This window comes from Protopterus annectens, chromosome 1.part1 (assembly GCF_019279795.1).
Source record: "Protopterus annectens isolate FY-2018-M chromosome 1.part1, PAN1.0, whole genome shotgun sequence".
Classification (NCBI taxonomy): domain Eukaryota; kingdom Metazoa; phylum Chordata; order Ceratodontiformes; family Protopteridae; genus Protopterus; species Protopterus annectens.
The window spans coordinates 1702534013-1702551875 of record NC_056726.1 but is presented as its reverse complement, the minus strand read 5'-3'; positions in this window follow the sequence as shown (position 1 = coordinate 1702551875).

Below are 17863 nucleotides of genomic sequence, written 5' to 3'. Positions count from 1 at the left end.
TTGAGACAATTTTATTTCAGGCCTAGAATGTCCTTATAGCTACTCTCATGGTATTGAAGTATGAGCAAAAACAGAATGTAGGTTACATGGATGCTTTATAGCTTATTGCATAGCTCCGCCATACTGAAAATGACCTGTTTATGCTGTAATTAGCACTTGTGGAAAACATCTGCAACTTTACTGAATATATGAATTACATTGGTGCCCATTACTGCAAACCATGCACCTACATGCTGTTGCGTGCACCAATGCTGAAATATGGTGAACACAGGGGGATCTTATTACTTTTGTCCATGCCTGTGATATCACACAAACATGCAGCTCAAAAAGTAGAGGGAAGGTTGCAGACTCTGTAGTAGAACCCAGGACCTCTTATACTCTAACCCTACACATACACATGCTACCACAGGAATAGTTATGTGACAAGTACAGAGAAAGCTTCCATTCATTGTTCCATTTCTCATGGTTGCACTAAGAGCTACATCATGCAAACAAGGACAACAACTAAAAATAAATTTTAACTTAATGAGGACAGATGTGATACATTTTAACAAACAATAAAGAGGATGACACAGAACCTTCGAATTGTGCCCTGCTTCCATGTACTTTTACATTTCACAGGCCTACATGTACACCTCTCTAAGTGTAACCTCACCTCCCTGATGTAATCATTCACTGTTGCCACACATTCTACACAAACAGTGTGAAAGTGCCTACACAAAGTGAACATCCCTACATGGTTATAAGGTTTCAGGACTGAGCAATGCTAATGAGTTTTGACCTCATCTGCATCTTCACCATGCTGACAGTCCTGAATATACATGGTTGATAACCATGTAGGCAGGAAAACTGAAGGAGAGCCAGTGCAGTGCAGTGGATTCTATATTTCATGGGTTTACACTTTTCATAAACATTTATAAAACATGTAGATCAAAGTTTACCAAAGAATAAACCAACTTTACCACATCTAATTTTGTTGCAAATAAAATAAAGACTTTTTTTTCTGAACATTGATAACTAACAGGTAAAGAATAATGTCCCTGTAGCTGTGTCTCACGTAGAGTCATTGAGCAGCTGGAGCTGTCCCAAAATGAGGATTGAATTCCCAAAGGGAATGTTGGAATTAAATATCTGAGATTTAGAAGAGCATTGAAGAAACCAGAGATCTATGTGGCAGCCTTAGAGATGATGAAGATTATAAAGACTGAAAAACTGCATTTAACAGAATGCCTTCTGAATAAGTACAAAAGGAGTATGTTTGATGTAAAAATATATGCTGTTGATTATTGTAAAGTTAAAGACAGATTTTAAAAATGATCAGTGTGAGCAAAGCATGCCACCTTTTGGAATGTCTATAAAATATGTACTATCAGTAGAACAAAACATATATACTATAGGTGGTATGAAGTACAAGAGGTTGAGTATTATGTAGTTCACTTTCTAGAAGTAGTTCAAATAATGTATTTATTTATTTACTTATTTACTTATCCTTTGTTGACCAGGTTAGTGCCACTAGGATAGTAGCATCTTTTCAAGAAGGACCAGAAGTGGTATTTATACTACTTTTTATATGTTACAAATCCAGCATGCTGTGTATTCTATGCTATTTAGGAAGCATTCTGCTAAACTGCCAAGAACCAAAACATAGCACTTCCTGTAAAAAGAGTTCCAGAAGTTTGCACATTACATTATGGTCATTTCTAAACATAACCTACAGAGAATGATTAAAGAAGTCATGCTCAGTATGACAAGCATTTTGTGACTGAACTTTACTTTTATTTTTCCAATAAAGGTTACAACTTCCCAAGTTTGTGAAAAAATAAAATAAATAGCTTGAATGACTGATGTAGACAGGCACAAATGCTGTAATGCAGTTCGATGTCTAAGCACTATCTAGTTTAACTTTAAAAACAAAATGTATACACTATAAAACAATACTAAGGGAGAATTTAGAAATGTTACTATGAGGAGTAAGCCCATTTGCCATTTATGGTAACAATTTCTGACTCAAATACAAGCATACCACAGTGCTGTACCATGAGGAAGTGCAGGACTGACATGGGCTGTCTCTGTGACCTACCACAAATGTTAATGAGGTATTCTGGGGGAGCTGTTTATGTGAATTAACCATGTGTTCTCCCCCAGGAAATGCCTACATAATCTATTGCGGGTGGCCATGTTAATGAACACAGCCTGAAACTTGTGTTCACACGTGTGTGTGTGTGTGTGTGTGTGTGTGTGTGTGTGTGTGTGTGTGTGTGTGTGTGTGTGTGTGTGTGTGTGTGTGTGTGTGTGTGTGTGTGTGTGTGTGTGTGTGTGTGTGTGTGTGTGTGTGTGTGTGTGTGTGTGTGTGTGTGTGTGTGTGTGTGTGTGTGTGTGTGTGTGTGTGTGTGTGTGTGTGTGTGTGTGTGTGTGTGTGTGTGTGTGTGTGTGTGTGTGTGTGTGTGTGTGCGTGTGCATGTGGTAGATTGAATGGTAGGTTGCTTTGCAAACCATGCATGGGCCACCAGTGGTGCTTTTTCTTGCACCAGCAGTAATTACAAGTGATTCAGAGACATGCAAATTAGCCAAAAAATTCTATATTACAACTAACATGTCTCTGAAAAACATTTTCTGAGATGAAAGAAACAGACCTTTCTGCCCACATCTCTTTCCCTTGGCATTGGGTTCTTCCTGAATTCTGGGTTGCACTTAAAGACCAAGTACCATCTTAAGGTGCATATCTGTATTTACACAACACCTGCCTGAGTTATTACTGCCTCTCTGTGTAGTCATCCAAGCCCTCCCTGCAGGCATGGAAAACTTCCTCCTCATAGTGTCTCTTGTATATTTCATTGTTTAAAAGCAAACTGAATATTGTTTTCTTTATTTAGCATAGTCCATTAGTGTTGCCATAAGTCCATAAAATAAAACTTAGAAAACCAACTTGCTGGATGCTAACTCCGTTTTGGTGCCACTCAAAAGCAGGCATTCTGAATGATGGTGCTTCTGCAGTGCAACTCCTTTAAGCATTATTTTGTTTGTTTTTTGTTTTAGCATGTTCATTCCATTCCGATAAATCAAAAGGATATTTTACTACCCCTTGTAGGTGATATCCATTGTGACAGCCAATCAGCTTAATGGTACTAAACCTACCACTGACATATCTCTTCTCTTCATCTCACTGCCATTTATTTAAAGAAGGGACTTGCAACACCATTTCCATTTATCTTATGAGTTCAATTCCACCAAAATAACTACAGGACCCTTTTTCTTCCTCCAGCAATAATCAGCAGAGATCAGTGGAACAGCGGAACACCAGACCACTGTAGATCTTAGTGTACAGCAATGATCAGCAGAGATCAGTGGAACAGTGGAGCACCAGACCACTGTAGATCTTACAATGCAGCAGTGATCCACAGAGCAAGAAGATGCAGAGGTGCTGGAGACACCAGTGGTATTGTTCATAGAGAATCTAATGGAGACCCTTCAGCTTGTTGTGGCAAAGTCATGAAGCAAATGAAAAATCTGTAATGTAGGTGCATCTGTAATGCAGGTGCTTAATGAATACTCTTTAATGGTATTTGGATGAACATACATGACTGGGGTGTTAACTTCATGCGGGGAAAGTAAGAAGTGCATGAATGCTCCTTTCTTTCTTAATTTTGTTTTATAGTTTTTGTTCTAATCCAACCTTAACTTAAACGGTACTATGTGTGTGCATTGCTGACTAGTAGTATTCTTTGCAGTGCTTTTGTTCACTGCTATGCATTCCTTCATCTGACATGTTATGTTAACAATGTATGCCTACTGGTATGGGGATCGACATCTTTTTTGGTATTAATGTTTAATGTCAGTTTGGGCAGTAGGGTTGCCAATATGTCCATTTTCCACATATACTGACTTACTTACTAATGCAGTTGTGGAGCATGATAAATGCATTTCCTTGCAGTGGTATCCATCTGCAAGCTTGCTATATTGGATGGTTTAACGGTGAACACTGTACATTAATGTCAAGTTTAATATGAGGGGGGTCCCAATTTCAACAGTGATGTAGAAGGATAAAACTCAGCCTACAGCCCAGGTGACCCGAGTTTGATTAGTAGCTCAAATACTTATTATTCTGATGGAGTATACTGGATAGATCTCTCATTAGCTATGTTAGAGACTAGAGTTCAAACAATAGCCAAGCTGGGCATGCTGAAAAGACAGGGATGTGTGGCAACTCTAAACCTGAGCAAGCATATCCTTGAAGCCACTTCTCAGAGCCTACTCTACTCAATGCACACATGTCAGCACCTTATGAGGCAGGGATAGGAATATTCAAAAACCTATGTCCTGCAGCACAATGTTGGTAGATGAATGCGTCCATATATCCTATCCTCTATGCATCGTCCATGACCTTATCATACCTCATTTACCATACAATGGTGATCAACAGAATCTGTACTCTGAGGAGGTTAGAGCAGAAAAGAGGAAAACATATTGTGGAGCTGAGCACATTGAAGGCAGCACATTAGCCTTTGGTGCAGAAAACTGCTGATTCTATCCCCATACCAGGTAGCTTATTGAATTTTCTAATAATGAAACTGCAGTGCAATATAACAGGGAGTCAGTGCTGCACTCCTGAATCCTTCAGATGAGATGTTAAACCAAGGCTCTGATGTCTGAGTTGATGGTAGGTCAGGTGGATGTAAAAGATCGCATGGCACTTGTAGAATTGAAATAGTAGGGATACTTTATTAGAATTTGCTTTCATTTTATGCCAAATTATATATATATATATATATATATATATATATATATATATATATATATATATATATATATATATATATATATATATATATATATATATACATACATATATATATATATATATATATATATATGTGTGTATACATATATATATACTGACAAGTAGACAAGTAGTATATGTCCTTTTCCCCACTGTAGTGTGATCCTGGTGTTAGTATATATAGTTGGGGGTGTGTGGGGGTTGCAGCCCCTCACCTAGTTGGGCTTTACCAAATAATGTAAAACAAAACAAGACAACAGAAAACCAAATTAAGTGGGTGGCTAAGCCCCCCACATCCCCCTAACTATATATACTAACACCACGATCACACTACAGTGGAGAAAAGGACATATACCTTTGACTTGCCTTAGCATACTACTTGTCAGTGAAATGAGTTTTAGGTGATTTGGTCTCAGTGAAATGGGTGTTAGTGAAATGGTCTTTCAGTGAAGTGATACAAATCCATATCATATATATATATATATATATATATATATATATATATATATATATATATATATATATATACATTTTAAATCAGTTATTTTCACATTCATTTTTTTACATTAATGTTTAAAATTAATTATAAGTTATCTATACAAAATAACTTAAGTAAACAATTCTATTTCTTTCATTCTTTTTTCTTTTATATTTACCATTGATCTCCCCATCCTTTCTTTTACAGACATTTTCTTATTTCAGCTACTTCATAATCCTCTTCCATTTTCTTGTTATATAACAAATTCTCACATTTTTATCACAGCACCCATATCATCGCAAACAGTACTTTACCCGAATAATCAATATCCCATTTTTTTAACTTATCATACTTTCCATATAATATATTCAGATTTCTATATTTAAATACTTCCCATCTAGAATATTTCTAAAACTTGTACAAAAATTATTTGTTCTTTTTGTAATTCATTGTTGTTTCTTCATCACTACAGTAACATCACCTTATAGTTCATATTCCCTTTCAATGTTAACTCGTTGAATACAATTTTCCACAAAATAATCTCCTACTTCAAAAAAATGCTTTCAAACCTTTTTTCTTCAGTCTTTTGTTAATCTTATTTTAATTTCTTCTGAGTTACACCAAAATGTTTCTAAAATCACATTGTTTAATACCTTATAATAGTCACCATTTATATCATCCAGTCCAGGATTCATTCTTATGTTCTTTTATCACCTTCATTATTTATTCTAATTGTTTATAATTTTCTAAAGAAAGTTGTATAGACTTGCTTTCACTGTCCATTTTTCTTGCTCATCCATTTCCTCTTTGTCATACATTTTCCTCTGCAATTTTCTGTACTACCTCCATAATATCTTTTTGTTTGTAATTTATGTCTCATCTGCAGTTTATGATAGAATCCATCATTCCTTTTCTCATTTTCACTTATTTTCTAAATAAGAGAAAACTTTACCTGTGCATCATTTTAACTTTTCCTTGTTTTTTTCATCTGTTCATAGGTTCATAGCTTCATAGGTAGGTACTAGGCTATTGGCCCTAGGGCCTATATAAGCCTAGCCAAAAAATGTACCCTGGCTTTCGCCACCCAAGAAAATTATTTTCCTGTACCTCTGTCGAGCAGAGCCACAGAAGTGATCCCATCCAATCATCAAGATTTTTCTTGAAGAGTGCTAATGAGGAGCTCTGTTTGACATAGATAGGTAGTCTGTTCCAGAGTATGGGAAGTGTCTGGACAGGAATCTATCCCTTCAGCATGTTCTGTTTATTGTGGTGACAAGGTTTAGGTCCCTAGAGCATGTAGCTTGGAGGGATTGGGATTTCTTTAAGTGGAGCATGTCCAACAGCTCTGGGTTTGACATAGCTTTGTATGTTAGGCAGAGATCACCCCTGAGTAGGTGATATGCGATGGAGTAAAGCTGTAGTTTTTTGAGACGGTCTGCATAGGGCATCTGTTTGAGGCCAGTAATCCTCTTTGTGAGGTATTTCAATGGTCTTTCCAGTTGTTGTAGATGTCTTGTGAGGTACATACCAAAAGGGGCATTGTACTCTATAATGGGTCTAATGAGTGATGAGTAGAGGGGAACAGTGATCTCTTTTTTTCTGGATGAGAATCCTTTTGTGATGAGATGAGCCATGTAGAAGGATTTCCTGACCACTGTGGCAATGTGATTATCAAAAGAGAGACTACTGTCCACCCGTGTCCCAAGGTCTCTTATCACATTTTCGGCATTAAGTAGACTACCAGCTATGTGGTAGTTCATGGGTACAGAGTTTTTACCAAAGGGGATGACGATACACTTTTTGGCATTGAGCTTCAGGCCATGGCTTTGACACCAGGTATCTGTCTCAGTGAAGCCCTTTTATAGCTTGTTCTCATCGTTAGGAGTTTCGATTATGGCTCCTAGCTTGCAGTCATCTGCAAACTTTGTTAGCCAAAGACCTTCTGTGTTAGCCTGTACTTCAGAGAAGTAGATACCAAACAGGAGAGGACCCAGGACTGAACCCTGTGGTACACCACTTGTCACTGGTCTGAAGTCGGATTTGGAATCCGCTACTTTCACAGTGTGGGTTCTGTCCATGAGCCAGTTTGCAACACATCTTGTGACATTCTTTGTCAGTTAATTTGCTACCTCCTTCTTCTATCCCCCATAATTCCATAAAATCACATTATATTTCATCTTATGTTTTCTTTATTCTTATTTCCAATTCTAAATATATTTTTTATATGTCAGCTTATATATTACCTACCTCTGTGATTCTTATTTCCAATTCTAAATATATTTTTATATGTCAACTTATATATTACCTACCTCTGTGATTCTTATTTCTAATTCTAAATATATTTTATATGTCAGCTTATATATTACCTACCTCTGTGTCCACTTTTATAAAATGTTCTCATGGCCATATGATCTTTCCATAATATTTCTTCAACTCTTATCACATCATTCTCCTATTTGAACTCTGTAGTAAATCTCATTAACCATTTCCTCCTTTATTATTTTACTGCCTGCACTTATTCTAGCCCATACTGTTCTACGATATGAAAACTCTGTCATCTGTATGCCCTGTATTATTTCTTTCATGGCTTTAAAGTAACTTCTATAATTAATTTCAGTCTTAAAAATTCCCCTTTTATACATCTAATCTCCATTCTTTCCTACTTTTGCATTTCCACAAATTATTAATTTCTTTAACATCTTAATATTGTGTGTTATTTTAGCCTTTTCTTTCCTGAGGTTTTAATTGAAATCTCCTACCATCACTACTGACATATTTACTTCTTCTTCTTTCAGCTTTTCCCAGTTAGGGTTCGCCGCAGTGGATCATCTGTCTGCTAATGATTGGCAGTGGAGTTTTACGGTGTCGAGTTTCCAGCCCAGCGCCCAACCTTCCACAGAAGGCATACACACATGCACACTTAGGGCCAATTTAGAGTGTCCAATCCACCTACTGCATGTCTTTGGGTTGTGGGAGGAAACCGGAGCACCCAGAGGAAACCCATGTGACCACAGGGAGGACATGCAGACTCCACACAGAAGGCACCCCAGCCGAGAATTGAACCGGAGAACCTCTTGGTGTGAGGCAGCAATGCTAACCGCTACACCACCCCGGCCGCCCACTACTGACATATTTACTAAGAAATATATATTTTTTTATTTCTTCAAACAGATGTTTTCTCTACATCATATTAGGATATGCATAAATCACTATTAATCTTACATGCTGTTTAAGTTTCATATCACATATCACTACTCATCCTGATATTGCTACGGTTACATTGAAAAGTCTTATTTCTTGACATTTTATAATAATTCCTAATCCATAATGTCTCATTTCCTACTGATGAAACAACCCCTTTACACACACACACACACACACACACACACACACACACACACACACACACACACACACACACACACACACACACACACACACACACACACACACACACACACACACACACATTGCCTGCATGTTTTCCTTTTTTTCTTATTGGTTATATCTGGTATCTAACAAGCAAAAACATCCATTTTTTTATTATTTTTTACACCATTCCACCACCAAAAAAACATATTTTATAATTTCTAATAATATTTGTATTTAATACTAAAATTCCTTTGTCATCCTTTTCCTTTTATTTTAAGTGTTATACTTCCAGATCTCATTTTTGTTTTCCTTCTCCTATGCCATTCACCAAATTATTTTTAATAGCCTTTACTTGTTCTTCTCCTGTCTTCATTTCTCTGTCTCCTTCTTCTTCCTCTTTTCTTTCTAAAATTGCAAATTTTTTTGCTAAATTTTAATTACCTTGTTTTGAACTGTTATGCCTTTCTAACTACTTCTTCATTGTTTAATCTTTCTTTAGTATCCCCTTTCCTTCATAAACCTTCTCCTTCAACATCTTCTGTAGTATTATTTCTGTTTGTCTTTCTCTTCATCTATTCTTTCCTTTTCTAGTAAATTATTTACATTTTCTACAAAATGGCTTACATTTTTTTGCTGTCTGTCCGCTCTCCCCACACAGGCCACATCTTCCTGGCAAACTAATACTATCCATAATGTCATACCTGTTCACACTGCTATCATTTTTACTTTTTATTTTTACCACTGATCATCTTCTCCATAGCTGTTGAGAAACTGGAAATATTTCTCCCTTCTCGTTTCTTTCTTCCATTCTTTCTTGTCTTGCTGCATCTGCATAACTTCTTTCTTTTAACAAAAAAGGCTGTTGTTGAGGTAAATGCTTAAAACTAGCTTCTCCACCAACAGATAATTCCTCCAGTGTTTCCCTTCACCAGCTGTTTCCTCTGTTTCCAGCCACTCAGTTTTGCCCCTGTGTAATACTATCTCCTCCATGTCCCACCCATTGCTTTTCCTCTCCTTCCATTGTTTCTGCCTCATTCATCAAATCTACCAGCACTTGTGTTTCCAGTCCTCCAGTTTCCAACTCTGTACAAGTTATTTCATCTCCTTTTTCTATCTTTAGTATTTTTCTTCTACTCCACTCTCCATATCTGCTGCACTCTCCTCCATTTGGAATTGCCACCCATCATATCCCCAATAAAGAGCATATCCCCACTGACTTATAATTGATCATTTAGACCACGTCAAAAAAATGGATCATTAGGCTAGGAGGTCTTTTTCACCCTCTTTTGTTTCCTATTGTCTTTTTTCTTCCAGAATACTTGCTCTAATAAGTCAAGTGATATAAACAATCCAAACCTGAACCACAGGAAATGGACCATGAAAATTCTCTCTTAAAGAAATCATGTTTATTTAATCCGCATTGAGCACTCTGGCAAAGGGACTTTGTGGAATGAAAAAAAGATCAAATACATAGGCAAATTATATACTCTTGAAACTCCTCCTACATAATTAAATAAAGTTAAGCTAATTAAGGATGAACCATTAAAATGTAAAGGTTTATTGTTGAATACATTGTATTCCACAAACCGTAACAATAACATCCTCTCATAGGTTGGTACTAGGCTATCAGCCCTAGGGCCTATACAAGCCTAGCCATAACAATTCCCTGGCTATTTCTTCCCACATTATTTACTTCCCTGGACTCCTGTCTAGCAGGGCGACTGACGTGATCCCTGGGGTGAATTTCCTTTCTCCCATACAATCATCAAGGTTCCTTTTGAAGAGGTCCAAAGAGGCACTCTGCTTGACATGTATGGGCAATCTATTCCAGAGTCTGGGGAGTCTCTGGGTCAGGAACCTATCCCTCCAGCATGTTTTGTTTATTGTGATGACAAGGTTTAGATCCCTGGAGTGTGTAGCTCTGAGGGATTGGGATTTCTTTAAGTGTAGCATGTCCAACAGCTCAGGGTTTGGCATGGCCTTGTATGTTAAGCAGAGATCGCCTCTGAGCAGACGATATGCGACAGATTATAGCTGGAGTTCTTAAGGTGGTCAGCATAGGGCATCTGCTTTAGGCCTGTGATTCTTTTAGTGAGGTATTTCTGAGGCCTTTCCAGTTGTTGCAGATGTCTTGAGAGGTACATGCCAAATGGGGCGTTGTATTCTATGATGGGTCACTTGTCTGGAGCTGGATTTGGAGTCGGCTACTTTTACAGTGTGGGTTCTATCAGTAAGCCAGTTAGCAACCCATTGGGTGACATAGGGATTAATGCCCAACTTAGTAAATTTATCTATGATTCCAGAGTGGGGGATGGGGTCAAAGGCCTTGGCAAGGTCTAGATAGGCTGTGTGGACCACCTTACCCTTGTCCATGGCTCTGGAGACTGATTCAAAGAAGTCAATCAGGTTCAGGAGACATGATCGTCCCTTCACAAACCCAAACTGGGTGGGGTCCAGTGTTTTGAAGGTTGCCAATATCTTTGTTTATAAGTTCCATGATAATACGCTCCATGGCCTTGCAGATAAGGCTTGTCAGACTGATGGGACAGTAGTTTCTGGGATCCAAGGTAGATCCCCCCCTTGTGGATTGGGATAACTGTAGCTCTGCGCCACTCAGTGGGCATGAAACCTGAGGTGAGGCTATGATTAAACATGACACTTAGGTGAGGTGCCAGTTCATATTGTAGTTCATGTAGTACACAGCCCGGGATGTCATCTGATCCCATGGATGCTGTATTCTTGGCTTTAGAGAGTGCATTTTGTACCTATGTGGTCGTTATTACCAGAATTTGGCAATCTTCCGGTATTGAGATGGGCCATTTAGGGGGTGAGAGGGGGGGTGAAGTTGGCACTGAATCGATCGGCCAGGATATTGGCAATATCCTTGGAATCAGTATATTTAATGCCATTCTGTTTTAGCTCAGAGCAGATCTGAGCATTGCCATTTAGATTCTTGACATAGTTATAGAATGCTTTGTGGTTGTCTTTGGAATCCTTGGCAATTTTATTTTCGTAACTAGCTTTGGAGGATTTTATGAGGGATCTCAGTTTCTTACTGAGGCTAGTAAGGGAGTTTTTTGCATCTTGGGATTTTTCTCTTTCTGCAAAAGTTTCTTCCTTTTGTTGTAAAGTTTGTTTATGGCAGGGGACCACCAGATTGGCTTCCTTTTTTTGGATGAGAGCATTTTGGTCCTATTTGGGATGGCACGATTCATGCATGAGTGGATGTGCTCGTACAGTGCCTTAGTGTAGGATTCGGCAGTTGAACTTTCAGTTCCCATCTGCATGGGTGTCATGAAGTTTGTCACTTCTGACTTGAACAGCATGAAGTTGGCTTTGGAGAAGTTTTTTATGGTGGTTCCTTTACTGGGGGTGGGGTGGGGGTGGGATGTGGATGTTAAGGGTGATTAGCTTATGGTCAGACCTGACTAACGAGGGGGTGGCCATAGGTGTGGAGCATCGATTTCCCATGTTGGTAATGACCAGGTCTAGGATATTGGAGCCCCTGGTCCTCTGCAACCTTTATTGAACTCTCAAAAGCATTTGACATGGTTAACCATGACCTGTTGTTGAATATTCTTAAGTCCCTCTCACTTGATACTCAAGCATATCAATGGTTCAAGTCCTACTTAGATAACAGGCAACAAGCAGTGCTTTGGGACAGCAGTCTATCCATTCATCTTCCTGTCACTCTTGGTGTTCCCCAAGGTTCTATTCTAGGTCCTCTTCTATTCTCCATCTTTATAAATGATCTAACTATAAGTATCCCCCCAAGCTGCATGCATACAATATGCAGATGACTCCACATTAATATGCTCAGCTACAGATCCATCTGAACTGCAGTCCCTCACCCAAAATGTATTTGAACTAGTAGAAAAATGTTTTTTACAGCATTGTCTTCTCCTTAACCCCAAAAAGATCTTTACTCCTACACAAAAGTCCACCCCAATCAACCTCATTATTAAATCTAATAATGGCACAGTCATATCTCGAGACACTACCACCAAACTCTTAGGAGTAACTATTGACCACAATCTGAACTATGATACTCATATCAATACTACAATAAAATCAGTTAACTGAAAACTAGGCTCCCTCTATAGAATTAAATCCTTCCTTAATCCCATAGCTAGAAATACTATTGCCCATACCCACCTTATCTCCACCTTCTTCTATGCCTTTCCTATATACACAAATCTATCTAAAAGCAACCTCAGCAAACTGGCAATCTCCTACAATAACATTGCCAGATTTGCTACCAGCTCCCCATTCAGAACCCACCACTGCCAAAATCTGAAGAAACTGGGTTGGCTGGAACTGCCTAATCAAATTATATTCCACCAACTGATTATTGCCCATAAAACCTTTCATCATCCATTTAATACACCAATTCTTACAAGTCTAATCAGCCCATATAAAAATCTCACAAACCTATGCTCAGCAAATAAACTACTGGTATCCAGACGAAAGCCCAACAATAAAGCAGGAGATTCTCTTTTCTCTAACACTGTGGGAAAAAGATGGAACCTTCTACCTGTTAAACTCACATCTCTATCTTCAACTGAACTATTCAAAAAGAAACTCAAATTATACCTTACAACCCACTGGCTATGTTCTTGTACTAACCCTGACTAAGAACTCTCTTCCTGTCATCCTAGATTATAGCACTGATTTAATACTCACTCTATAGCCACTTTAAGACCACTACCTTCTTAGTTAGACTTTTTATACCCTTGAAAGACTGTATTGTTATTTTTCTGCCTTATAGCTATGTCACTGCCCTCAACTAATTATCCAGTCTTGTATATATCTATTCTATTTTCCTGTGACTTATTTATACTTTTCTCTTGTGAATTTCATACATCCTTCTGAATACTCTTTCTTCTACTATTTGTTGGTCAACTACACACAAAATTTTTTTTTTTTTTTTGCTGTTTTTCTATCATTAATGGTAAGTTACTATGTAACACCTGTTGTGTCTGACAAGTGAACTGTAACCAAAGCTGTAATATTTTGTTTATTTGTTCTTGTTTTTTTATGTGGAGCTTTTCTCCCCGGGCCTCTACTGAAAATGACATATATCCAGTTAGACTAGCCCGGTCAACAAATGTAAAATAAAATAAATAAATAAATAAACATTGATTACCTCAAAGGCAAACATTGACTGAAAAACCAAGAAAGCCTAATAAAACCAATTAAATTAGTTCACAAATAAAATAGTTTCAATCCAACCAAGATTGAAGCCAACAAAATTAAAACTAAAACTAAAAACATTGATTGAAAAAGAATAAGCAATGTACTAAAAATGAATGTAAATAAAAAAAATGAATATTTATAATGTATAAGATCAATAAGCCATAAAACTTGGCAACAGTTGAAACCAGTAATCAATACTGTCACAGCATAATAGAAATAAAATTAAATATACAAAATAAGCTGTGAGTAAGATGCTGCCAAAAGACATCGGGCAGGATTAACGAAGCCTCCATGTAAGACTTATAAGTCTTACACAGAGGCTGCAGTTAAACGGAGCGATGTCAGCATGCTCTGCATATTCCTGAGAGCATGCTGACTCACACCAAAGGCTTACACGGTCTGTGTAAGAAAGAAGGGGGTGTGTCCACAGGTCGAGCCATGGAAACGGACATGCCCCCAAAGGAGTAGAATTCCCCAAAGTAAACACCCACGAGCGAGCCCAAGGAAATGTCAACAAACACAACACAACACATGCCCCCACAGACAATGAACATATAAACATGAAAATGAACCTTTATTTTTTTTTTAATAATTATAAAAAAGTTTGCCCTTAAGTGCGCTTGTGTGCGCGGGTGTGCACTCCGCTTAACCACAGTTAGCAGTAAGTGAAGAAGAATAAGCTCTAAATATGCAAAATAAGCCAAGAAGAAATAGCGTAGTGGTAGATATGTCATCTCAAGAGGAGACAAGCACGGTTCGAGGCCTGACAACATCCCAATGTTTTATTTTTTTTTAAATAAGCAGGAAAGAATCCCCTGAGACATATGTACAGATTTATAAACATATTTTATGTAAAATGTCAGGAAATGGGCTATATAGGTAATAGAAATGTGAGATAATAAAAGAAAAATAATGCAGACCTGCTCATAGCTGAGCTACGCTCTAACAAGCTGAGTATGTCTGCCCATAGGTGAGCAGTGGTTGACCAACTGTAAACTGAGTGCCCGGGGTGGAGCAGCGCTTTAACACGCTGCAATCGTGTGCCAGTATCCGAGCTGAGCGCAATATGCGTGCTAAAAGGCAAATGACGCTTTCAGTCACGTAACTCGTCTGCGCGATGCGCACCTCCGCACAAACAAGCTAACTGGCGGGCACCGTTGAGCAAGCTGAATTAAAACAGCCAATACACAGACACATCCCCAAGCCTGTCTAGACAGACAGGACCCAAAATAAAAGCTATGCTGAGACTCGAACCCAGGATACCATGCACCATAGTCGAAGTACAGAAGCACTAAGCCAGGACATTTGTACTGGGAAATGCAGAAATAGCAGCTATATAGGAATGAATACAAAGAGAAGCATGACAAAGCAGGTTTTGTGAAGGTGATACATTTCCAAACTAGCCAATCACAAATAAGTGTGGGAAAAACGGCATATATAAGCACCACAGGTGGGAATGCACAGCATAACTGATTGTGGAAAGTAACTGCAGCCAGAATGTCAGGTGTAGGTGAAGGTAGTTGCTTTCGAGCACAGCGGTTGGGTGTTGAGGAGTCCAGATATATGGTCTGGCTCCTTGTCCATGATCACGAGGCCCAACTCATGCAGGGCCAGGTCCTGTGGGGAACCTATAAAGCAGAGGCGTGGGACCGGTTGGCTCGTGACCTCACCAGTGCCACTGGGATTCCAAGGACTGGCAAGCAGGTCCGACACCACCATGCGGACCTGAAGTGACGCAAGCAGGACCTACTGACCCGGTGGATCCAGGAGGCCTGGCAAATGCCCAACACCCCACTACTGAGTAAGTAACATCTAATCATTTATTAAGAAATAAAAATAGCTGATAATCTCTAGATGTGTTTACCAATATTACTTCGTTTATATGTTACAGCTGCAGGTGTACGGACCGCGAATCTCTGAGCCCATGGTGATGGGCTCCTGCAGTTGCACCACCAGGCAGGTTAGTAGACCTCTCCTTGTAACTGTACCAAAGAAAATACCTGACAGCTTGTAAAACAGTGTAGTGTAGTCAGTTAGCATAACGAAATGCAAGTAAAAGTGTAAGAGAGAATCTGCCAGATGTCCCACCTGTAATGTAATAGAACATAACCTGCAGTAGCCAGCATATTACAGATACACAAGTTCAGTACAACAGAGTAATATCTGTCTGTTTAAACTGTGAAGCCTAACACAAATGAGACTGTGGGAAAGGTTAGTTGTAATAATGTAAAACATGCCAAGAAAGTGTAGAATCCTGTGCCATCCGAAATTGTAAATATAAAAGAAGTGAGAGTGTGTGAAAGAGGTATGGCTCCACCAGAAAGGTTATATTATCTCCTGAATAAAGTATACTGCAGTCAGTACAGCATGAAATGAAAGAGAGAGGCACAGAAAATAGAAGTGGATCAGAAATATGTGTGTCCCAGAAGTCGGATATGTAGCTGTACCCTAGAAATATGCAGACATTTTTGTTTGTATGCAATACTAAACATCCACAGTTGTCTAGAGCCATAGAAATGAAAAGTAGCAGGATGCTGTAACTGAACAGAGGCAGATCTGAAAATGTATGAATAAAAATGCAAGGTATATGAATGTAGCAGTAACTTTCCCATTACCAACATGCTAATGTTTGCACATAGGAAAATGTAGCTCAACCTGTAGTGTGCATATATCTGCAGCTATTACAAATGTACAGCATATGAATTGGTAATTGCAGTTGTTAATGTAATATTTCTCCACCCTACCCTAAATCCACAAATAATCCATCACGCATGAAATGGGTATGTGTACTTGCAATTAATTACCATGGACATTTGTCCCGTTGACAGTTGTCCTGTTGGTTCATAAATATTTGCACGTATGTTGATGCATGTGCCCTGTTCATATATCTGAACCTGATGGCCTGTTGCCATCAATCAACCCTGCATGCTGTGTGATTTTGTACTGTTGTTGAAATAATGCATGCGTTATGCCTGCTGTTTAATGTTCTGAATATATGGGTGATTGGTTAATGGGAATACTAATGCATGCTGTTACAACTAATTCTGAATGGTACTGTTTGATACTAATACACACCATGCTAAAATATTACAAAACACAGAACGACGGGGAAGGCGGGTCCCAGCGGACCCACCTATCCCACCTCAGCTGGAGACCGCACCTGGCACTAGTGTCCAGGCCGGACCATCCTCCGGTGGCCCTGTGCCACCTGTGGGTGGAAGCGCTGCAGGGGATGGGACTCGTCCCCCCTCTGCAAGCATGGTCGGAGGAGACCGCACACTTACCCTCTGTAATGTCCAGACTGTGGTGCGAAGGGAGATCAGGCATTCTGTGCTTGGTCCCCTACGTCAGCTCGAGGGACGGGTGGCACAACTGATGGGCGTGCCTGCTGCCCGTCCCACACAGCCCCCAGCACATACCCGTCCTGGGCAGTGAAGGCACAGTGGCAACTGCCCGTAGGTGGGGATGTCAGTTCCACTGTTGCCATCTGTGGGCTCATGGGCTCTGGATATCCCAACATCCGTCCCCGTCAAATGTGTATCCCCCCCCACATGTGTCATACACCGCCCCTGTATGCGTCTTGTCTGCCTTGTCTGTTAACCTTCCCTACCTACCTCCCCAACTATACCTACTACCCGTACCCGACATACCACTCTCCCCTGAAAAAAAAAAAAGGGCACTCTGTTCTCACAAAAAAATTATGCCCCATACATAGCTGCCCATTTGGCAGACATGTCTGCCGGACATGTCAACTGGTGATTACAATTGGCTATACAACACATTTTGTTGTCCTCACCACTCTCTCAAGGGTGGAAGGTTTCAAATCTCACACGAAATTACAAATGTATGAACAGCTGTTGCTGATGAAGAAATGTGCAGCTATGGGCCTTCCCTACACCCTTCCTGCAAATCCCGAGCATGTTTCCCTACTGTCCTACCCTCTTAGTGACCCCTTTTTCACCACTTTCCTGTCTCCCCATTTTCATTTCTTTAAAAGAAATTAGCGCGGGTGTGCGCATCAGTTTGCATTTGTAAGCAGT